The sequence below is a fragment of the Larimichthys crocea genome, chromosome X (assembly GCF_000972845.2).
Source record: "Larimichthys crocea isolate SSNF chromosome X, L_crocea_2.0, whole genome shotgun sequence".
Classification (NCBI taxonomy): Eukaryota; Metazoa; Chordata; class Actinopteri; family Sciaenidae; genus Larimichthys; species Larimichthys crocea.
In genome coordinates, this window is record NC_040020.1 from 6,416,245 (window position 1) to 6,440,734 (window position 24,490).

The 24,490-nt window shown below is 40.2% G+C and overlaps 1 protein-coding gene across 1 annotated transcript in view; it reads right to left on the reverse strand.

Annotated features, from left to right (window-relative positions):
• The window catches only part of LOC113746523 (cilia- and flagella-associated protein 251-like), a 39,432-nt gene extending 15,292 nt beyond the window's left edge, over window positions 1–24,140 (reverse strand). The window contains exons 1-3 of the mRNA XM_027282521.1: window positions 23,648–24,140; window positions 11,268–11,417; window positions 4,102–4,179 (exon numbers count right to left, since the gene is read on the reverse strand). The gene's annotated coding sequence lies outside the window, so the exon portion shown is untranslated. The remainder of the gene's footprint in view (window positions 1–4,101; window positions 4,180–11,267; window positions 11,418–23,647) is intronic.
• Between the last annotated feature and the right edge of the window lie 350 nt (window positions 24,141–24,490).

The following is a 24,490-nucleotide window of genomic DNA, read 5'->3' on the forward strand; positions in this document are numbered from 1 at the left end:
CTCAGGTTGACTCTCACAGGTTAAATTTGGGCTCTGATGTGGTTGCGTCTCAAAATGACACAGAATGATAGATTTGGCCATCGCCAGAATTCATATTTGGGCAGCGAGCCAAAGCCAAAAAGAGGTCTAGTTAAGTCACGACTTCCTGTCTCCTCGACACAGGGACAAAGTTATATTTCCTGTTTTAAACAGGATCTCCGGAGCATGAAAGTGAAAACCACACCCCTCAAAAAAGGATGACACAGATGCTCACATTGACGAAACACCCATCTTTTCCTGTTACTGTTCTACAACACGACACAGAGTCTAAAAGTGCTGGGAAAACACAATACCCCTAAACAATTAAAGCTGATGTAATTTTTACTCTTCTTTTGTGTCATGATTACAAAGACATTCTTATTCTAACTACTGTCACTACTGACCTACTGTCTTAGGTCATGCCTTATTTTGAAATGCTGATCCATTTGGCTCACATTAGTAATAACTGTTCTTCTTCAGTGTATACAATTTGACAGTTTGTTTAAAAAGACACACATAGCACCTCATTTTTAGATTTAATCTGCTGCAAACTGTGTGTCTTTCATTTGGACTTGTAGACATGCACTGAGTCAACCACGAGCAAACTATGTCCACATTTAAAATGATATCAGGGTCGATGGTGTTTAAACTTTCTGGACTTGCAGTCGGTGCTGGAAGTGCTTCAGCAGCGCTTTTTACTGTCCCCAGCTATCCTCCATTATCAATTGTGTGTATGTCCTTCCTTGGAGCGGCTCTGAATTATTTACAAAGAATGAGTGGGTAAGAGGTGTGGGACTGATTAGGAGGTGACACAGAGGAGGGCTAAATCTCAGTCCCTTTCAACAGTGTGCTTAGGAAGCAGTTTCAAATTCAAATAAAAAAGGACCTTTTCAGGGAGTGACAGCGGCGCACCTCTTCTGGAGTAAGTCACCTTTTCACTGGAATTCACTTTTCTTCTGTTCCTTACTGTTCAAGGAAAAATCTCTTCCAGCAAATGTAACAGGAAGAAGCATACATCGTGTAGTGACTAAACTGAATATCCAAGTGATTTGGTTTCAAGACGAAATATGAAATATTTGCCATTCGTCTCCTGTTTGCAAGTGGGCAGACAAATTCATCATTCATAGCGCTCAAGTCTTGAGCACAAGGAGATAGCACTGGGATACAAATGGGGAAGTTGCACTTGGATCCAAATTCAATCCCAGACCATCATCCTGAATTATTCAAACTCCATATCAAATTTCCTTTATCCGGTCCCAGAGACCAGGGTAACAGTTTTAGGGGGAAGACAATGTTAACATTTTGACATTTGAGTGCCTGTCCACACTTTAAAAATGCAGCAGAGAGCCAAGCAAGGCTCTGCTATGTGCTATCACTTTACCTTTAATTCACCGGCGCGTGCCTAGGATGAATAATTCAAGACTTGCTCCTCACTCACGGCTTTAAGGAAGAATTCCCCTTACAGCAACGAGCGCTGAATACACTATAAACACATTAACTGTACGCCCTTGGCTCCACGGTCATTGTTGACTGCCATACAACGCATCAGCCTCTAGGTACACAATAAATATATGCAACCTAGGATATTGTGCTTAAAAAAAACATACATTTGTCAAGAAATTTATACAAGGTAATTTCCAAAATGTTAAATTATCCCAATGTGTAGACAAACGGTACAAACACAGCTATTTATTTTGCAGTGTTTTCAGCTCCCTGCCTCCACATACACACTTCCAACACACAGGATACCTCTGAGTGAATTCACCTCCTGTTTGTTCATAACAACGCCAACAACTTCCACTGTGTCTCGTGCGCAAGTGTGAAAGGTCTGCATCCTGCCTGAGATACTGACAATGAAACACAGGGTGGGGCCTTCCGTACATCAACTGGAGCAATCATTTTCTTGTCCTTCTTGATCTCTATGGCACTTCCCCCCCTGCACTCCATTAGATGACACATAAGCTCACATCATCCTGCTAATGTATATGACACACTCTGATGTGAAACATGTCGGAGATTTGAGACTTTTGTGGCGCGGTGGTTTCACTTTCTGTCGTAAAATTAAACACCAGTGTTAGAACAAAAAGGTTCAGGACCACACAGTAAACGAACAATAGGTAAGAAATGATAACACTGAGTTTGAGATGGCAAAGTTTTATGATGTGTGCACAGCTGAAACAATCAGTCAGTTAGTCATATGGCAGGAAATTAATCTGCAAGTAGCTGGATGATCAATTAATTGCTTTGCTTTTTTCTGTTTTATATCGCTGCAAGGACGTGTGAGGTTTTGCCACTATTTACCGTTTGTAGGCTGTATGACTAATCAAGAAAAAAACCTTCAGATTAGTGGCGAATGTACCGTGAACCTGCAGCTTATTTTCTCAGATCACTGCTAGGTTGTCCGGCAGTATGTGGGGGCTCCTGGGGGTCTGTCTATTTGTGCTGAACCTAACCACTGCGAAACAACCAAGAGATAACTTTGTTTTGCTTTCTCGATGGCTGCGCTCCTTCATTCCCATTCACGTCTACGTCTTTCAACCAATACTCGCTTTCTCTCAAACCAAAATAAACTATTTTGCAGCGTAAATTGCAAGCCAGACTCAGATTTAGAAGCTGGGTAACATGAAATAAAAGAGGTCAGAACACAAAAGGTAGAGTATCAGAGTTTAGTCCATGGGGTTTGCCTGATTAGCAGCCATAGCGTCATGTTGGGCTGCGTTCTTCCAAAAGCTGGATCCAGCTCAGCTTCACTGCCACAAGTCACTGCCCACACTACAACCACTCAATTGAATGGAAAAATCTTAGCTCAGTTAGTAGAGCAGCTGCCCCATGTGCGAAGGCTCAGTCCTTGATGCGGAAGCCCAGGGTTCAAATCTGACCTGTGGCTCTTTCCCGCGGCTCTTTCCCGCATGTCATTCCCCAACTCTCTCTCCCCACATTACTGTCACTCTTCAGTCTCTATAATAAAGCTTGAAAAGGCCCAAAAAATAATCTTAAAAAAAAAAAAAAAAAACCTTCAGCGCCCTGTCTGAATGCAGCCTATGAGGTGATGAAAATAAGATAAGTCACAGTAAGTATTTCTTCTGTACTACTATATAAAAATGTGCTGTAAGTAGCTCCAAAGTTAAAGCATGCTATCTGCTGAGTCCCATGACGTAAGAGTTGAAACAAACTGCCAGTAATCTACAACGGCATGTGATTGTGTTTTTTGGATTACTTCCAAACATAAAATGTCTCATCTTATAATTTGTCAGAGTCGAGACAAAAAAAACAAGTCATCGCCACGGGTCTACTTCTGTGGGAAAAAAAACAAAAACAGGCCTGTACAAGAGCCTTTGTGAGTTCATGATATTGTTTTTATCCCTTTCTGTAAAGCACTCTGTAACTCTGAAATTTAGTGTGTCACCAAAACCAGTGTTTCCTAGAGGTTAAAAACGTTTCATGGTAGTTGACACGATGGTGGAGTGTGAATTAATTTACTACATGGGAAATGTGTTGCTAGGAAACAACTGGGTTCAGGCTTACATCCCATCTGCTGCTGACAACACCAAACAAACGCTGACTTAAACGACTCAAACTTGAGCTGGTTGATAGTGTTTATCGATGTCCACAACAGTGTTGAATGGTCTACACAGTAGCAAAAATAGACTACCTTACTTGGACATTTGCCAGGCTACTTTTCATCACCTTTTCAATGGAAATGTAATATCCTTGTTTTCCTTTGTTCACCGTTTGTCTTCCAGGTTTTATTTTCTGAAAACAAAGCTTGTGAACACAATGCTGTCCACGGACAGAGACACAAAATACAAATCTGATTCCAGGAGCCTAAAAAAACTGTTAGATGTGCGAGATATTTCCAGTCATCTGCTGCATATTTTCGTCCCAGCTTTTTCAGATTCAGATACCAAAAGAACAATTCAGCTTCTTTGTGATCTACAAAAACCACATGTGTGCTCTCACCCACTGAAAACAACCATAAATCCCTACTATTCCTGTGTGTAAACCTATGCGATAAGCACAGCACTAAGTACACAAAAACTTCCTGACCCCTGAGAAGTTCACACGGTTGCAGTGTTTACTTACAGTTCTCTCTGTCTGTCTTTGTTCAGGCCACAATTGGTCTTCTCCACTCCAGGTCCCACTCTAAGGGCTGATTCTTTCCTGTGTGACAAAGAGAGAAAAAGAGCAGTCAGTACAGAAATCTCAAAAGGTCATCAAAGAGTTAACAGGCCATGGGGCCGTCTGGAATACGAGAGGAGAAAGCAGGAGAGAGGCCAGAGCAGTGAGATAAGGATGCTGGGATTTCACAGTTGTTGTTTTTTTTCCCCCCTCCCAAAAGCCAGACAGAACACGACAGTTCTTCAAAAGGTTTGCCCAAAAAAAAACTAACAGCAGAACAATTGAACAAACTGGCACAACATGGAACACCTGCATGAGCGTGTAACAGTGAGTCACCACCACAGATGCGTCAGTTCCTCTGACTCGTCTGGTGGGAAGTGAACGAGGGGCAGCTGCTGGCAAAAAAACCACAGCTAACAGCGTCAACGTGATGGTGCATCTTTGCAAAAATTAAAAAGCCAACTGAAGTGTGAATTCTCCTCAATTTCTCAATAAGGAATATGGATGTCCCGGTCAAGTTTTTGCTTCAATGCCAATCTCCTATTAACAACGCTTATTCAGAGTACAATCAAATACTTATATTAAACTGAATGTTGATTAGAGAATTGCATCTTACACAATGAAACAAAAATAAATCTGACCCTGAATTCTTTACAGGTTTCTTCCTGAGGTCCAGATTGAAATCTATTATTATGCCTATAACCCGATGCCTGAAAGTGATGTGATCCACTAGAGAGAAGATTTCACTCGGCTGGAGCTACAGAAACACTCACAGTCTATTTGTGGTTGTACAGTGGTGCTACAGAGTGGGTGGGTGGGTGTCGAGCTAACGTTAGATTGCTGTCTTTCATGGGTCCAGTACTGGTGACAGCAAAATGACCAAACTGTCAAAACTCACATCAATGGCAAGTCCTGTAATCTCAGTAGTCTGTCTATTGCCCATGACAAAGTAAGGTGCTGTGGCAATTTACCACAGGGTTGTGTGGCACTGTGTGGAGTTTGAGGGGGTCTGCTGAATGTTACCGCTAAGAAACAATCAGGAAATAACTTTTTATTTTGCCAATTAACCAGCTTTATCGATGCGAGCTCTCCCTCGCTCTCATTCACTGTCTATATCACTTGATCGATGTTCGCTCTTGCCCTCAAATCATTGGACACAAACCAAAAGAAACTTCTTTGAGTCACTATTTGCAGCTTAAATTGTGATTCAGACACTGATTTAAAAGCTGGGTACATAAAAATAAACACAACAGGTAGAGTATCAGAGTTCAGTCCATGAATCCACCTGGATAGCCTCAGTTTCAGTCACATTTCAGGCTGACTGTGGAGAGTTTGACTGATCTGAGCCTCTTTTGGTAGCCTGCACCGCCACAGCCACATGTTTTCACCATAGCACTGGATTCTGTCTGAATGCACCCCAATGTATAGAGATATGACTAGCAACGGCTAACAGCACTGACCCTTCAGCCAGCTAACTGCACCTCACAGTACACCACACAATTTTTAAAATGAAATGTTATTTCAGTAGGTCAACTTTAAGATAATAACACCTGTCCCTGTGATCCTTCTAACCCTAACTGTTGAAATTCTCAATCTTAAATCAACACTGCAGAAAGCGTCCAATACTGAATAGCTCATTTCATTTCCCTAGGGTATAATTTGCTCAATAACAGGTCAAAAGACAGATAAGGGTGTTCTAATATGTGAAATTGACTGTTGGTTTTGAGCAGCTGCCTACAAACATAATTAGACCCACTAGACTCCCCAGCAGAGCCATGGAGCTGGCTTGTGCGAAAAGAACAGGATTTCTAAAGTTGACGTAAACAAAACTGGATATGGACATCGAGTTCTGGGAAGCGGGCAGATGCCCAGACAAGGCTATCCAGCTGTTTGACACTTGATAACCGTGAGACGTAAAGATGGTCAAACTGAAAACCTCACAATTCAGGATTCTTACATAGGCTTTATTTGCAACGAGCTGCTGAGCTCAAGTTGTGAAGGAGTACTTAGTTTATTGCAACATAATTACACAACAGACGATTAGTGGATGTTTCCAGATGTGGGAACATACTGCCAATGACTTCACCGTTTTAAAAAACAGAATTCCAGAAAGGTGAATTCAACAAGAAATGCTCAAACATGGAAACAACAATTCAATATTTTTTCACCCCATTCTCTTTGATTGTTATGAAATAGGTCACGAATAACCAACTATGTTATGTGTTCATGTTATGTATGGCTGTATTTTCTAGGAATGTCTTTTCTGGTACTTTTACATTGGGTGTCTATACGAAGATTGATCCAACAAATAAATCAACAATAATCAACAAGATTATTGATAATACAACAAAATACAAACAAAAGTTTATCTGTGCAGCGGATTTTGATCCAATTTTTAATACCAATATATTCAAACATGTCTGGTTCGGCCCAGACATCGACCATTAGGGTCAGCTCAGGAAGAAAGCATCACTTCATCAATACGTCGTCCACACACGTATGACCTAGAGTTAGCTCAGCTTAGCACAACACATAAACCACAACTGTACTCTGCTGGTTAGTCACACAAACTCATAAAACTGTATTGTAAGTATTGAATAAAAAAAGTTTTAATGCTGCTTCCGGGGCGTCCTAGAGGTTTGGAGTTTGGGACGCACGCTATGTGGTCTTAGCATTCATAGTTCAATTCCAGGCGGACTTTTGATGCACGTCATACCCCTCTCTCCCCTCATATTTCCTGTCTCTAGCTATTCTTTTAACCATCTGATAATGGCAAAACGCCCAAAAAATAATGCTTCCAAGATGAATAGAAGATTAGTACTTAGTCAGAGTCACTTTAACCTAAAAGTAGAGAGCAAGTAATACACTTGTTTGTGATACAGCAGGCTATACAAGTGAGTGAGAGTCTTCTTAAGATGCACACAAAGGTCTGCCCGTTTCTCTTTCACCCACTGCAAGCAACATGTTGGCCAACGCTGTTCAGAAACAAAATAAGTAACTTTTGAACTATATCACGGGGAAAGTTCAAAGCTTTCTAGGAAAAGTTCAAAATGTTTCCCAGAGGCCTTTAAGTGAGGCATGCACAAAGGTTATGGATGCCAGCTACTTCAGTCTGGGTCAGCTGTGTGTGTGGATGTGCCAAAAAAAAAGAAAAAGAGTCCACATGGAGGAATGCTGCAACTGCTGTGTTTCCTGGCCTCTGTTCAGTTTGAGTAACTCTGGTCAAAATATGAGAGAAGCACTGGGTTATGCAACTCAGTGAGAGAAATCATTGCTCTCATCAAGAGTTTGTCCACTTTAAATATATCTCAATTGTAAATGCACTTACATGTGCCTTAATTTAGAAGACACACCAGTGATACACCTCTCTTTCAGTAGTTTTAGTCAGCAATAAACTTAATATAACTGTCCTTTCGTCTTCATTCTTTTACATAACCAGGATGCATAACAATGTTATTTTTACGTAACAAATCAGCCAATAGCATCGCAAATAAATACCCAAAGTTACATAACAAAAATAACTTGAAGCTGCAACTAAATACCGCAAAATACTTACAGCATAACAGCTTGATAACATTACTGCATTTGGGCTCTCTTCAGTGTAGTTGGCTAACTTTACACAACATTTGACTGAAACATGAGTCATGTGGAAAAGAAAACAAGGTACACTTTGAGACTTTTCTAATACTTCAGTGAAATAAAAAAAAAGTAGTTGTAGTCACCCTAAATTTTTTGATTTCATTCCGACATATTTTGAACGGTGTGCCATGAAATTTAAAAAGAGGTCCTTGCTCCAGGTTTAACAGCCTGGTAGCATTATTTCTGAAATGCAGAACTAATCTCTGAATGTAATATTTTGGAGTGAATTATTCAATTTTAGGTCACACTATTGATGCAATAGTTTCCATCGCAATCATAATACCAAAACATATTGTATATTTTAGAGTATTATACTGTTGTTCAAACATAGACCCGAGAGGTGTTACAAGAATGTCTTTAATTCCTGTTGCAGGTGTGAACTTGGGGCCCAGTGCGGTTGACATGTTCTCACACAGCAGCACCAAAGTCTCTTTCACATTAATGATGAAACAGGCCATGTCAGTGTTTAAGACGTGAATCATTCTGCAGTCTGACAGCATTTAGTTTTCCTTCCAAGCTCTGTGGTCCACATGAGAGCTTGATTTAGGATACGTCGAAGAAGATTAACTTTATTGATCCCTTTATGAAGAACCTCTTCTTTTACATGTATAGGCCTGAAATACAACCACATACTCACAAAGGGCTTATAGACATGCAAATAAATAGTGGAAAGATAGTTTGAGTGATGGGCAGTTACGTAGTGGCGCTATGGGAGCAGTTAGAGCAAGGGTACCTCGGCACTGCCCAGGAGGTGAACTGGCACCTCTCCAGCTACCAGACCATGCTCCATACTGTGATCCGTGCTGGACTTAAACCAGCCACCCTCCGGTTCCAAAGCCAAGTCTCTATAGATTAAGCTGCTACCACATCAAAGCGGGGGATTGCAAGGGTGGTAAAATATACAAGCTACTGCTTATAAAGCCATGCACTGATGGTGTTTTAGTGAAATATTGTCAAACAAAACAAATAGGGAAGACATTTTTTTAGATGAATCTTCAATACAGCACATTTCTCAGATGGTAACTCATGAAATCCTGTCGATATCTACGCTGAGATGGGTCCAGGTCTACTGAAGTCAGAGAGCTGTCTGGAGCAGCTGCAAACTAACCTCTAGCACAGCTAGAATGAAAGACACTTCATAAATCTCTGCTGGAATGTAGCCTCATTTCCTCTTCGACCCCACCTTCTCAACAGCTTCGTTCTCCAATTCCAGGAGCTTTCTACACCACGCAACTGAGACCTGAACATCAAAATCATGACATAATTTGCAGCTGTGAGTCTCAGCGGTAGGGAGGGAAAAAAAAAAAAAAAAGATTTCCACACAACTAACTTGCTCATATTTCAGTCATGCAGAATTACAAAGCAAAATAGAAAATGATGAGAGGAGGCGGAATTAATGAACGAGTGAGGTCATACATGTTTACGTCAGGCCGTTGATTCAGATTTGATTAATGTTATTACAAAGAAAAAAATCATTTCAGGCCTTTGCACACATTGCTCTCACCCTTTTAAGTTTCCATTACACTTCTGAGTTGAGATATTTAAACCTTAAAGCCCATCTCGTCTCTGTATCGTTTTACTGGCTCTGCGGAGACTCACAACCATTTTTACTGAGAAACGGTAACATCTGCTGGATTGTGGTCATGATCACTAGTGCAGTTTTTAGTTTTATTATGAATAACAGAGGCAATAAGGATGACGGTGATCGTAGTAGATGCATAGGGATGATGATGATAGAATGGTTGTGTTGCTGTCTCTGCGTCAATGTTGCACTACAGCATACCATCAACAGATGATCTGATCTATATGGGACCTGAATGAGTTTATTTTATATTGTAATCAAGGTACATTGTACGCATTAACATTCAGTTTGCAAATATGATGTGGCCAACACATTAAAGAGACGAGCAATAATTCTTATAAAAGTCCACTTTCTCTGTGTGGCTTCATAAATGTGGCCTGTGCTGTGAAATTTGCCAAAGTTATACTCACTCCAAATGTTATTGCAGCAGAAGCTAGTTTATTTCTAATGACTACAAATAATGATCCAATACAAACATGTAACCTGCATAAATATGTCAACAAGATAAATAGCAGGTCTAAAAGTAACTTATTATTGCGATTGTTTTATACTAAAATATAATTTCAAATGATGGATGATCAGTTTACATGATACTGAGAGAGGCATACACCAACATGCGTCTACTGCCAGAGAACAAATAAAATAAATTTGTAGTTGTACTCCAAATAACTTTGGTGTCTTTAAAGTTGAGTAATCTTTTGTCCAGCTTGTAGACTTCTGATAAACCGATATTAAGTGTTATGCAAACAACGAGCCCAACAGTTTGGTGTAACTTATTATTACTAAACATAATCTACATTCATCTACGTGACATCAGGTGATTTATCTGGCTCCTGACTACACTGAAGGCTTGTATAACAGTCCCTTTTCACTAGAGACAGTATATACCACTGAAATCCCCCGATGGACAAAGATGTTCTTAGAGAGCAGACTAAGAGGTGTTTCATCCCAGAGGAAATCATGAGGAACCTGAGCAGCAAAGTGCTGCTGCCATGGAAACACTGATAAGCCAACAGATGCCATGACTGTGAGCATTAGCAAAATACTTTAAGTACTCCAACATAAAGCCGTCATCTGTTGTCCATTACGATTGTGAAGGTTACATTTCAGGTGCTTGTTTTATGCATGCTCTGATACATAAAACAGAACAGTACATTTATATCACAGTATTCATAGAAGTAAAATAATAATAACATAATGTCATTCTTTAAGTTCTCCTACTTCTTTTTCAACTTGTAAAGAATTTAATTAGGGTTTATATCTCTGCCAACCATCAGGTCATGAATCAAACTGAAAGATTCAGAAGCCAAACATTCACACAACTTGTCTGTACTGGAAAATTAGATTTTTATAATTGTCGTGCAGAGGGTGAGACAAGCTATAGTTAATAATTGGTGCTTTTGAAACAAATAGTGGACATTTTAAATCGTTTAGAAAAGCAATGCCAAAAAGTGGTGGCTTGTGCCGAATCTCTAATGTAAAGGCATTGTGTGTCAATATGAGAAAATGACCAAACATTATCAGATCAGTCAATATACTAATCATGTTTGACACAAAATATAATAAAACCACCGAACTTAATTCAAAGAGGATTGTAGCATGACATCAGTGCCAAATATTATTATAATTATGTCAATAATAATTACTCAAAACTGCATGTTAAAAAGTGAAATAGTACTCTTACTAAATAGATACCAAGAAGTTTACATTCCTTTCATCTTTTCAAGTTCCACGAGTGCATACAAATGCTGCGAGGCGACAGTGGAATTCAAGTGTACATTTAAGACCGGGGCTCATCAGAACAATGAAAAGAGACGTAGCAAAAGGGGGGTGGGGATTACTAGAAACATCAGCAAAGAAACAGGAGTAGCAGAAACAGTTTGCCACAAAACACAGAAGGGGTCCAAACCTGTCAGTCGAGGCACTGTGTAGGGGCTCTGAAAAAGCCTGTCGGTGCTTGGGGGTACAGCGTGTTATCTGCAGCTCCGCAGACCTTCCCCTTTGAAGTGGTGCTGAGCCACCGACTGAGCCAGGGGCAGTGAAGGTGGTAGGTGGGAGGCTGGAGAAAGTGTAGAGAAAGCAACAAAGGTGAGAAAACAACTGTGGGTTACAAATGATACAGCAACAGCAGAAAACCAAACAAAACATGCCTGTTTCATCTTGTAATGTCAAAAAAATGCATCTCGGAGACCGCTTATAGCAAATTTGTTTGGAGCTGAGCAAAGACTTGGAGGCCATGCAACGCACATCTTTGAATTTTCTTTATCTTTAACGTCTTGTTTAGGGAGGCCGTCTGTGAGGGAGTAACGAAGAAAGCATATGGTGGCCACGTGTTGAAGAACGACTGGCTGCATCACGAAGGATTGTACAAGAGATACAATCACATGGCAAAAATGAGGAAAGTGAATTGACAGACTGTTTTGCTCCGCTCCTTCTGTTCACTGAACTCTCCCTCAAGGATTATCCTCTCTAATAGACTTAAAGGCACTTTAACTGAGCTGCCAGCTGCCCGAGTCTCCGGCGGAAAGCCACCCAGGTCAAGTCTGAGGGAGGATATCCTACCATGACAATGCAGCACATTCCTATAGTGCCTCCGATACTTCATCACACCAAAATAATCCATTATTGAACTTTGAACTGAAGAGGAACAGAGTCAAATACAATCTATGGAACGCATGTGTGACCCAACCTACTTTAATTTTGATTAACAGTAAATAATTCATCCATACGAATAAGCATGAGGGCTGGAGATCTACATAACTTCAAATTGAAACAATTTCTAGGCAGTTTCTATGTTGGCAAACAGTGGTGCAAAAAAAATGACCTCAAAAGACTCTCAGTTAGCAAAATGCATTGAATCTGCAAGCAGACTAATTACAATGTTTTAGACTTAATTGCTATAAATGGTTGGGTTGGTTTTGGCCATGCTGAAACTGGATATTATGAGGGCAAAATTCTTTTGCTCGTGTATAACAGATTATTATTTTCCCAAACAGTGCAATCAGACTTTTAATCATAATTTCTGGTCTCAATATGAAGGACGAAGGTGTGCCAACTGTGAACACCTGTGGGTCAGTGAGGATGCTGAACTGACCTTGGCCTTTTTTGTTGATTCAACTGAATTTGGAGATGAATAGTTAGGTCAGTGGTTCTTGATCCACAGAGTACAAGAAGTTACTGTTTTTCTTTCACGTATAAATTATACAAATAACCTGGAAAACAAACAATGCGTTTCTTTGTAAGATGTGTGCATCACTTTTGGAATATCGTTGATTTACCTTTATCATTCATGGGTTTTTCTTTCCTCACCCCTCTCGCGCTGACGAAATGCCAGCTAATTAACATTTGACTTCATGTTTGCATCACTGACCGTATAAAGAACAGTCAGCGTACACGTGAGGTCACCCGCAGTTTTCTAAAGAGACATTTTAAAGCTCAAAATCTGTGGCGCTGGCCACCACCATGTTCCATCTCCCTGCTAATCTAAAAATCGGCAGACGTGGATCATCGGCACACTGGATGACGCCTGGTTGCTCAAACAAGCCATCTGTAACGGCATCCATCTGTCACTCTAAGCAGCAACACTGTTAATTCGGCCTAACTTTAAGCCTTAATATAATCTGAACAGGTGAGTTTGAGGAAGTGCCGTTTTTGGCACTTCCGCATTGGGTTCACTTCTCAGCCACGGAGGTTTCCGCTTGGTTTGCATGTAACATTTGGATAATCAAGTGATTGTAAAAGCAAAGCTACCGTTTTCATGAAGGCAATTCTCATGTTTGATACATTTTTTTCTTTTTTTTTTAAACCTACATATAATGCAAACGTAATCGTAATCTGGGTCACTGTCTGGACACAATCATATCAGGGATGCTCGAGGTCATTTCAAAGTAACTGGGAAAAGCTCATTTAGCTGAAAAACCAACGATAAGTCGACTAATCAACAACAAAAAGGCACAGCATCAATTGTAATTATGAGCTGAAATTGATTATTTTGCAGAGCATTTGGTTAAAAATACTCACATTTTTGACTTCCTACTCAATCCAGCCATCTTTAGGGATTAATAAAGTATTTCTAATCTCATCTAAATATCTATTTCTCTCACCTTTAGGTGGGCTTTAGGCTCTACTGTTCACATAATGTTGGAACCAAACCTAATACCAGTCACATAATCACACAGTAACAATCAACAGTAAAACCAGCAGAGGGCATGACCAAAGAAGCACCATCAAACAAAAATAAACGCAGGTTTGGTGAACTTGTAAAAAGAGACTCAACCTCTTGGACCATGAGACAGTGGGAAACCCCTGACCAGGCGCGTAAGAGAAGCCTTCATTCACAAAGACAGCCGTTTCCATGCCAACAGGGCCTCTGCTGGGAGAGGCCTCTTTTCAAATGGTTTTCATCCTGCACCTCTGCTACAGTCTCAGAGAAGGACTGCTGGGTATTTGAGAGGGAATGAGTTGTGGGTGGCAGTGAAGAGATGCAATTGTGTTATGGCAAGATGGAAAAAGGTCTGAGCTGAAAACCCTCAAAGCCTATGCAGCCTATGTCTCTGATAGGAAATCACACAGAGGCTGGTGTGCTTGGGGGAGCTGCTTATTTGCTTTCACACCGACGTGCGACATGGTAAAAACGCATTTTGTGTCAGTCTGTATGCTTTAAAGCTGCAAGTCATGGTTATTTGCAAGTATCTGGGTGATATGACAAAATATAATCATGAGACAAGAGAAATGAGTCAACATCAGAGATTTTCCATGCTGTGACTAACTGTTGCAAATCAATGAGAGCTGCTTAAGGTAATATTGGGTTTACAAAAGCTATAATTTATATCTTTATAATAACATACATGGGAAAACAATGTTAGAATGTAAAGAGGATGAACCTACAGAGAATTATCACCTGAATCTGCAGCTCACCTCAGCTTTACGCAGCTTTGTAGAGAGAGTCTTGGCTCGTTGTTTATCTGTCCAGTCCACAGATTTAGTGTTCTGGGTCACTCTCAGCATTCATAAGAATTCAGTGAAAATGCTCCAAGAATATGCTGCACACTGCCTCCTCAACACCAAACGACTGACAGACAAGGTTAGTAACAACATAGTGGAGCATTTAGTAGCTAAAGAGTCAAATGATTTCTTTAGGAGTTGGTGGAGACCAAAATAGGAACTAGAAATGGTGCATATGTAAGCTGATGTTGCTCTGCCAGCACTATGTAAATAAGTAACTGTATAATAAAATGAATAACTGTGTACATGTTGATATTGTGTAAGATGAAATGTGACAAAGTACCTTTCTTTGTCAGATATTTAATTTAGACAAACGCCAGACAACTAAAACACTATCTATAAAATGTCCCGTTATTAATTATGAATATCGACTTCATAATACATTACAGACACCTTTTTTTTTTAAGATTGTGTTTATATACAACCCACCCCTCTAGTCTAAGCACAGGAAACTGACACAGCACAGATGTCTTGATCTACTTGGGGAGAAAAACCCTGGCTTATGAGGCGAGGTCCGCTCTTTGTGTTCCTGTAGACATGATGAGCGAAAGGATACTGCGACTGTTAAAAATGTGCTTGTTCAGCAACACGAAACAAAGAAAGTGTCTCTCCAGAATAAAGCGAGACTCTCCTCATTCTTCGGTCTGTACTTTGACTTCTCTGTGAGAACCCACAAGATCGTCTACCACAGCAAGATTTTTCAATATATCCGCTACTGACTTGTTTTGTCCCAATCTGCCACTTCTTGTCCCTGCACTGTGCCACACAGCGTTCACACTATAGCCCACATCAAAGCAATATGCCTGAGAGATTCCTCCCCGTGTTCATTAACCAACTCAGAGCTACATGGCACAGCACTGAATTATTAACGTACTCCTTGTGCCTCACAGATACAGAGCGCAGGGCCATTCACAACTGCAGAACACACCCACACTCCACTGTAGTTGCCTGTAAATCTGTAGTAAACCCTGACAGCGAAACTCATTAAGTATATTAAAAGCAGCACAGACCAGAAAACACCACCACATGATCGATGACGGCGTTGCAGACAGGAAGAAATTAGAAGATGAAAACATGCAATAAAACCAAAATAAAAATAAAGAGATGGAGTTTAATTTTTCAGGAGTGTGAGAAGACCAAACAATATGAGAGTGCTGCTGCTTTGTCTGAAGGCTGATTTGAGGTGAGGTCTCAAAATGAAATTGGGCTTTATTAAGAATACTGTCAACTTTTACTGACGCTAACAACTAAATCTGACTTAGGCTGAAAATCAGTGTAAAGAACAACCTCAATAAACTTTTAAACAGGATCCATGACGCAGAAAAATATCTGAAGACAACTTGTTTCCTCAAACCCAGATTTCTCTTATGTTGCTACAAAGCATAAGCGTATTGTCTCGTTTCAGGTTGCCTTTGTAGTGTATTTTTACCGCTCTGGTTCAACCCAGTTAATGATCGTGGCCGTTGTAGTCAATGTTTCAAACACAACCAGAAGCACCGTGGTCCGTTTCAGAAGTGTCCCAGAAGCAGCTCTCCACTCTGTTCCACCGAGAATACACGGCTATTCTATTTTTGACGGACGCAGGAAGCAGCCTATGTCAGTCTGCACAGAGCAGATCGATCTGGCCAGAAGTTACACGCAGAAGAGGTTAATTCTCAAAAATAAAACACCATGTGCAAACTTCCAATTGTATCAACAGCCGAAAGGAAACATGGCAAACTATGTCGCATAGTTACTCATGGTAGAAGCACATAAACCGGGAAAAAATGACCAAATCTGAGCTAAGTTAACAAAGTCTGGGAAATTCATTTGGAGTAGCTTTACAAAGAATAACCGGTAAAATAACATCACAGCCACAATGTGACACAGACATGTCCGATGGGGTTTTGGCATAATACTAACAAGTAGCTGGCTAACATGAGTCAAAAACAAAAACATGCGCTGCGTACAAAAACTGCTCCTTATTTACTATATTTACTTCAAATTACCCTTTTATTTGACTGTCAAACAGTGAATGTGAAAATGTTCTATATGTTCTATATAGTGCCCTCAAAAAGTTATGATGATGATGATGTAAAATCATAAATAAACTCATTATATTGTTTACAGCCGTGTACGCTACTGAGTGTTTATTATATAATAGTAGTGAATGTGAGAACAAAGGATTGATGTTGGACACAGAAATCAGGAGGCTGAGGGTGCTCCAGAGTTTGAATATCAAAAAGACCCAACATGTGTGTTATAATGGCCAAACATCTGACCTACTTACAGTTATTTCAGGCCTCTTTGATGTTGTTGTCTGCTTCTTCTTTTTTTTAACTAAGTCATCAACTAGGACTTTAGGGCAACAACATAGTTCACGAGATTTCCTGGAAATGGGAGATCCCTGTCTTCTTCAAGGTGACTTGGACCTCCCCACAGAAAAGCCCTTTAATTTCCTCTTTCATTGATCTCACTTTCTCTCAAGTGTCTCTGCCCCCACACACACACACACACACACACACACACACACACACACACAGTTGACAGCAGGCTGGACTTTGGTAGAGTCTGCTCCTGTAATCTTTTCGTTTCTCCTCTTCGTGCTTATGAAAACCGTTTTATTTCCTTCTGCTTTTACCAAACACCTCCAGATCCCTCCCTCGTGTCTTTCTTCAGATTTCTCCACATCTACATTTTTAGATGTCCTCTCTCCTCCAAACCTGCCCGTGACGGCTGAATTCATTAAACTGGATGAAAAAAAAAAAACTGAGAAAAGGTGGCACATTAACACTTCCTACTAACTTCAAATTATGCAGCTAGAACATGTCTTTACCACTTCAGGATCTAACTACCTTTTCATAAACACCGCTCTGGTTTGTACTCACTGTAAGTCCTCATACTCATCTTGACCAGTAGCTTAGTCCCAATTTGTGCCCTCATTCCCTCCTCTCTATCAAAACATGAATCATGTCATGAATCACTCATTATCCAAATGTCCTTGTGTCTTTCCCTAAACTGTGTTTTGGGTCCCCAATGACCTGGAAGACAGCCCATTCAAATCAGACCGCACTCATTGCCTTACTAAAGCACTCCACTTCAACACAGAGGCTTCTCTCTTCAGTCTTCATTCTCCTGCCTCCGAGACCATCAGCCAATTGGTCCTTGCCATCCTTGTTGACGTGAGGTATTCTCAATGTACGGCAGGAAACGTAAACCTCCACGCTGCCTCTTCTTACTCTGATAAAGACATGCTTTGTGTTGAAACAGCTTTGCTGCACCTCATTGACAAGCACGAACTCGCAATAGCTGCGACCACGTACGTGCATGCATGCATCCACCAGCCTTACATCCACAGAAAACTGTGGCCTGCCAAACAGCTGGGAAACTTTTGTGGATTGACCAACTAACTAACAGAGCGAAATGTAGGGCTGCTGGATTGCAGCTGAAAAGCTCCAATGATAACTGTGTCCGCCACGCCTCATCATTGAAAATCCTGCCAATGTTTCTCTGGTTTGTCTCATAAAAACTGGATACAACTGAACGGTTATTACACAGTCCATTTAGGTGAAAATTACAAGAGCATGGTGGCAATCACAACAAAAATCAAGTCCAGCTGCAGACTATTGTTGCAAGTAAGGCTCTACCCAAACCACAATTTTCCAAATTGGCTTAGAGTCGCTAGTTAAGGCCAAATATTTGGCTGAAAACACACCTGATTTCCACACCAGCCCACCAACATCTACCAACTAACATTCAGCACCCGAGCTCAGAGTCAAGCTGTACCTCATTTCCCCCACCCTTCTTTTTTTCCATTAGTTGGTTTTGTGGTTACCCAATTTTGAAATCTTAAAATCTAAAAGTTCATAGCCTGCTTAAAAGGTCCAGTGTAAAGATTTGGGGCTATTTCTTTGAAGGAATTGAATATAATATTTATTAGCATGTTTCATTAGTGTATAGTAACCTGAATATAAGAATATGTGCGTTTTCGTTGTCTTAAAATGAGCCCTTTAAATCTACAATAAGAGCGGGTCCTCTCCCATGGAGTCCACCATTTTTGTAGACAAACTACAACTGATCTAAATATGGACTTCTGCTTTTTATGTGAATTTTGCAGCCAGAGTTTTTCCTGAATGTCTGGGAGAAGAGGGTGAAACATGGGTGAGTATTCATTTCGTTGCAATCAGCAACTTTGCTGTTAGGTGCCACTAAATCCTTTATAATAAAAGAAAAAGGAGCCATTACTGGCTTCTCCAGTAATGCTAATCATTGACATTCGCGGGGAAAGCCCTAGCTGCAAGTTTCCTCATATTTTATGTCCTGTCTTTTCCGGCTTCAGTCAGTGAAGGTTAAAAAGCCATCCTCAGATCTACAGTAGAGTTAGCAGTGACGAGGAACACAGTACGAAGGGCAGAAAACTGTTGGGAAATCCAAAAAACCTTCTAGATGTTGGCGCTTTCCCCATTTCTCTAATAAATTCTGATTACATTATGTTTCACAACAGGATTAAGGGTTATGTGGCTGCCTGCAGAAAGCGTCTTACCGGTCCAGCTCCACAACATTACTCTGATTAATTGTGTGTTAATCACCAATTATTGGTCTCACTTTAAAAAGAAGTGTGCCACATGAAACACCTCCACTTTATTGACATCCTTAATAACCAATCTCACTCATTCACCTCTTCATGTTTTGTCAATATGAGCTTCAAAGCCGGGAAATCTCACTGTCCATATGAGAATGGTTTTAGGAAGGCCCGAGGGTCAGTTACACAGCAACAGTGTGGGAATGTGAAGCTTTCTGCAAACAAAGTCTAGGATACCCCTCATCTCTCTCTCTCTAAGGCCTTGCAGCAATAATCACATCCAGAAAAATGGTATTTCATCACAGTAATCCATGTGAACTGAAAATTTGCCATTCTTTACCCAATACTGTGAGCCTGTCTTTGTATTTGCATTCTCTATACTTTGCCTATTTATATTCTCTTCACCATACAGATGGACGAACACGACGTCATAACGTCATAAACTGAACTGATGGTTCAGTAATTGATCGTGGTATAAGCACTTCCTCCAAGGAAGCATTTGACTCTTAATAACAGTTGTGGGAATTGTTGGGTCTCTGTAATTAATATTACAAAGAGCACAGTCTAGACTTGATCCGTAGGGAAGGTGTCATAAGATAACTTCTGTTGCTGATCTGGTGCTGTATAAATTAAATTGAAAATAAAAAGACCTGTAGCTCGGCCTGCCTCTTACAATAGTAATTTGGAAAAGTTGCCAAACAGTGACAAGTAGTTACGAGCAAGCAATCTGATTGGTCAACTAGACGTTTACAATGTCCTTAAAATCAACAAAATACTTTTAAAAAATAGAAAATCTCAGCCATCTCCACATTATCACATCCTGAAAATATATAACATGAGTAAATAAATATAATTAAGTACACCAGAAGTCAACTTTTGATACGTTGCTATCAGACCGCCTCGTCCATACAGCTGTGTTCCTCATTTGTGTGCAGCATTTCGGAGATCAAACAGAAAACGTTGTTTCTGTAGGACTAAAGGTCGACTAATGCGGACTGAAGTTGAATATTCGTTTGATAAAAACATGTTGTGAATTTTGGAAATGATTACATCGATCTTTTTTCAACACATTTTGACGCTGTGGAGTCACTTTGGAAATGTTCACATCACATCCTCCTTCAGCTGTGTGGTGAGTAACAAATACAGCGCTATTAGTTCAAAAATAAACGTGAAGTCTGTCTGTCCGTGGAAAAATTATCTTTTCAGCAGATATCTTAGTCACTACAAGACTGAACTAGCAAAGCATATTAATTGTAAATTGTCCAAAAATATGAGTACCTTTTTATTTAAGTTAGTAATTGGATTAGATTAGATTAGATATATACTTTATTTATCCCACCACGGGGAAATTTACTTTTAATTGTTGTATAATCACAATATGACATGAGCTGGGTGTGCTTTATCGTCATTATTGGCACGACAGTGAAGCAGTCAGGTCTGTTAGCAGCACTGAAGTCTCATCTAATATTGCTTAAATCACCAATGTCCTTTTCTACCTATTATTTATCAAGCTCGTCTCGAGTTCATCTTGTTTTTGACGACAGGCACTGTACACCACAGCAGACGCCATACAATCTGTAATCAGTCCTCATGCTTGTAAAATCTTTAAATCACACTAAGATGCAAAATTGTCAATTACTGGACGGCAAACAGACCAGCAATATTGAGTAATGAGAGGGTTCATGCCATGAGGGCAAATATTAATATTCAACATCAACAGCAAAAAGTTTAGGATGTTTACATTGAAATTCCCAGAGAGGTTACGGTCACATTACTGCTTTATAAAGCAGAAAAAGCTGAACTCCAGACAACAACGTGCTGCTTTTAAATCGAACATTATTTTCCTTTTGATGAAGTCACTATGGTCGTGTTTGTAACAAATGTATGGTAGGTTGTCAGAGCTGGTAAATACAAAACGTCAACAAATTGAGCCACAGTTTCAGTATTAGCTGGAAACCTGCAAATGTTGCTGGCTGTCCACATTACTTCATCTGTTACACAAATGCCTCCCAAAGCACCTCTTTGCAGTGTGCTGCTAAAAATGTAATGAAATGACAGAAAATCTAATAACTGATACAACCCAGAGCGGATCTATAAAGCAGGGCTGAAATAAATCAGACTTTAAAGCTTCATGCATTCAGCTTTTGTTGACACTATGTCAGAGATGTTGACTCAACACTATGTTGTTGGGGGTTTTTTTTAACAACTCTTAATACAGTAAGTTGTTTTAAATTATCGGCTGAGGAAAAACCTTGTTTAACTTGTTGTAGGTCTAATACGAGTATAAATAATTAAGTATCTGTCTGTCGGCTGTGTGTAAACAGTTGGATTGTGTGGTTAGGCTCTGAGCATTATGTGGATCTAAAAACACCTTTGCAGTCGTACTTTTGTAAGCAGTGTGATGTCAAACATTTCTACAATGTTTCACCTGGAGGAAGTTGTGTCAAGACGAGACTCTTATCTGACATTGTCTTTAAAAGGACACTGCTCCAAGTACAGACAGGAAAAGCATGATCTATTTCTCTTTCCTTTCCTTCTTTTCTTACCAGAGTTTTCTTACAGATCAATGTAACCCACACACACTTTACAGTGCTGTTTCTGCCAGACAGAAAACCACTTGTCACTGTTTCTAATACCAGCGCACAGGACAGGTATCCCAAGTTCAGCAAAACGTGGATTTTAAATTATTTGAACACGTTTGCACCCAAATGTGACAGTCTCCAATTCAGAAATTGAATTTCTAATGAAAACAGACTTCAGTGTTTCCAATACGACTCTTAAAAGATAGCCTAACTTCTCATCTAGGATCCAGGACTTTTGTAAATTATTGCGGCATACTGGGGTTATGTGGTTACACATGCTTGGGTGGGTTCATTTACAGTGGTCTTGCCAAATGAAAATATAGTCGTTGATGCAGAAAACCGGTTTCCAATCTTGATTTCAGGACTGAGATACAGATGTTCTGTCTCAGACCTAACAAGGTCAAAGAATGCACTTAACTAGCAGGTAGGGCGGAGAAGCTGCTTCCAAACTGACACAGTGCTGTAGGTTAAACCTGTGCGGACTGTGTGTCTAAATCTGTAAACATGTGACATTTGACCTGACTTCACAACCCTGTTCCTGTCTTGGTTTGCACTGAACACGTCCATGGATTGGGGGTTACGATTTGGCTATACTGTGATGGGGTCAGTCTCAGGTTGAAAGTGAGTGCACTCCTAGTGCTATCACGGTTATGTGTTGCACCTGTAAACATCACATGTGGGTATCAGAAACATTGATAAAACTTTATCCAAGTTCTGAAAAACCTGAATATGTGCCACGGCCTCAACTCAAAGATCCCTGGCATGTAAACGGGCACGCTATGGCAGGAGCTTTTGTCCCTTCTGCCACAGCATTACACTCCGGTAACAACCACGTGCCGAGAGGTATATGGGCGGGAAAATGTTTCTGTATTGAATGTCTGTTTTTGTCTGTTGTGTTATTGGTATGTGAGGCTTTGTAAAGACTGTGGGAACAAATTTCCTTGTAAATACAAAGTATCATCTATCATCATCTACCTGGAGTAGTCACATTAAAAAAAGGCAGGTAAACAGGTGCATTTTTTAACTTTAGTTATGTTGCAGTGAGTAGAAAAGTTGAATAAGTTCATCCTCGCTTGTTGAACTCATCAGTAAATAGAGAAATAACAGATCTGCTGGATGTCGAGAAGTCAAAGACGTGGCTGTGCGACCACAGACGAGAAATGAGAAACCACTGACATAAACAACTGGGTTTCTTTTTGCTCCATATTCACATCCAGCAGCAACAAAACCAGGATATGACGCAAACTGAAATACTACTTTTTTAAAAAGGCATCAACAAACGTGGAGTAAATATTAAGAAACGTCTCCACAAACTAACTCGCCGGACTATTTCAACAAAACCTGGATATTATAACCTGCATGAATTAGATCAGACTGAGCTGTGTGTACCTAATAAAGTGACAACAGATGAAGGGACAGACTGTGAAGACCTTTCTAACAAATCAGCCAATCCATCCTGACTACAACAAGTGCCTTCTTTCAGTGTGAGATTGGCTCCTGAGCAGAATCAAAGCAGTCCTCTGTGTTTTTCCTCAAAATTTTAGCAAACCCAAAAAAAAAAAAAAAATCTATAAACAACTTAGAAAACAGTCGGGTGTCTGTCATCCATGTGCCGGTGAAAATATCTGGATTTAGCCACACAAAAGTTAAACTTGTGGTCTGCTCTCAACTATCAGAGAGAAAGAAAAAAAGAGTATTACCTCTTGTATATATATTTATTTATTCAGATTTATATAAAACTCACTGGTAAAGTTTTGAGCTAACGTGTTGCATGCACGGGCTTGAAGTGAAGTGCTCGCTCAGTTTGTGCAGCTTTAGTTTACAAAAAAATAAAAATAAAGAGAAAGAGAGAGAGCAAAACTTTTAAATCCGGCTGCTTTTTTTTTCCTTTCTCCTTTTTAAAATTATAACACAACATTAGTGAGCTTGCATCTGCCACCGTTTAACTTCACATCAACACAAGTGCGTTAGCCTCAGCGATGCTAACTCGGCTAACCAACAACGACGAGCTCTCCGTTAGCTCGTAAATGCTGAATGCTAGGCCGCTTCACACCGGCTGCTTTCCTTTTATTTACACTCATCCTCCAGTTGTTGCTGCTGCTGTGAAGATGTGTGAATGTGTGAATGTGTGAGTGTGTTTACCTCTCAGGAGATGTTGTGATGAACAAAAGACAACCAGGCCTCTCCTGGTGATTCCCTTTTTTTTTTTTTTTTTTTTATTAATGGGTCGTGTATCCAAACCGAGATATCCTCTCTGGAGCTTGGTGAAGCTAACGCCACAGGGTCCCTCTGCTCCTTCGTCTCTTGGTTTCCCACCAGCAGCAGCTCCAGCAGCCAGTGTTTGGAGCTAGCACCTGCTAACTAGCCTCCACCAGCCAAGTTCGTGTGATGTTAGCTGGCTAACGTTAGCTGAGTGTTTTGGTTGCTTCAGTGGGAGACAACACGACGGACGGCCCTTTCGATTATCACAGGAGGGAGGAGAAACAACGTCCACCGAGGCCACGGAGCGTGTGAGTCCTGTGTGTGTGTTGATCCGCCGCTCGCAGCCTCTTCTCCAGCAGCCGCCAGCTCTGCTCGTCTCCACCGACTGGAGAGAAATGGCTGTCGCAACATGATGATGGCACGTTTTTTTTTTTTTTTTTTTTTTTTTTGTTTGCCAGTGGGCGCCCGAATGTGATGTAACAATTTAACTCACAACATGGTGAGAAAGTAATAGAGTAGTTGTTGTTTCTAGGTTTTGTGCACTTTTCCCCTCAGTGTTTGTGATTCTGCATGTAAAGAAATTAATAATATGTTTGTGAATGTTGTATGGAAGAATAAGCATCATCTTCTGTAATCTGACACTAATATGGTCAATCACTTTGTAAAGCTGTTGCACATTATTTAACTGTAAATTTGATCTTTTATATACATTTAAAAGTTTCCAGGTAACTATGCACAGTATTTCTGTCTCGAATAAGTGATAAGTATTCATTTTAACCTTTA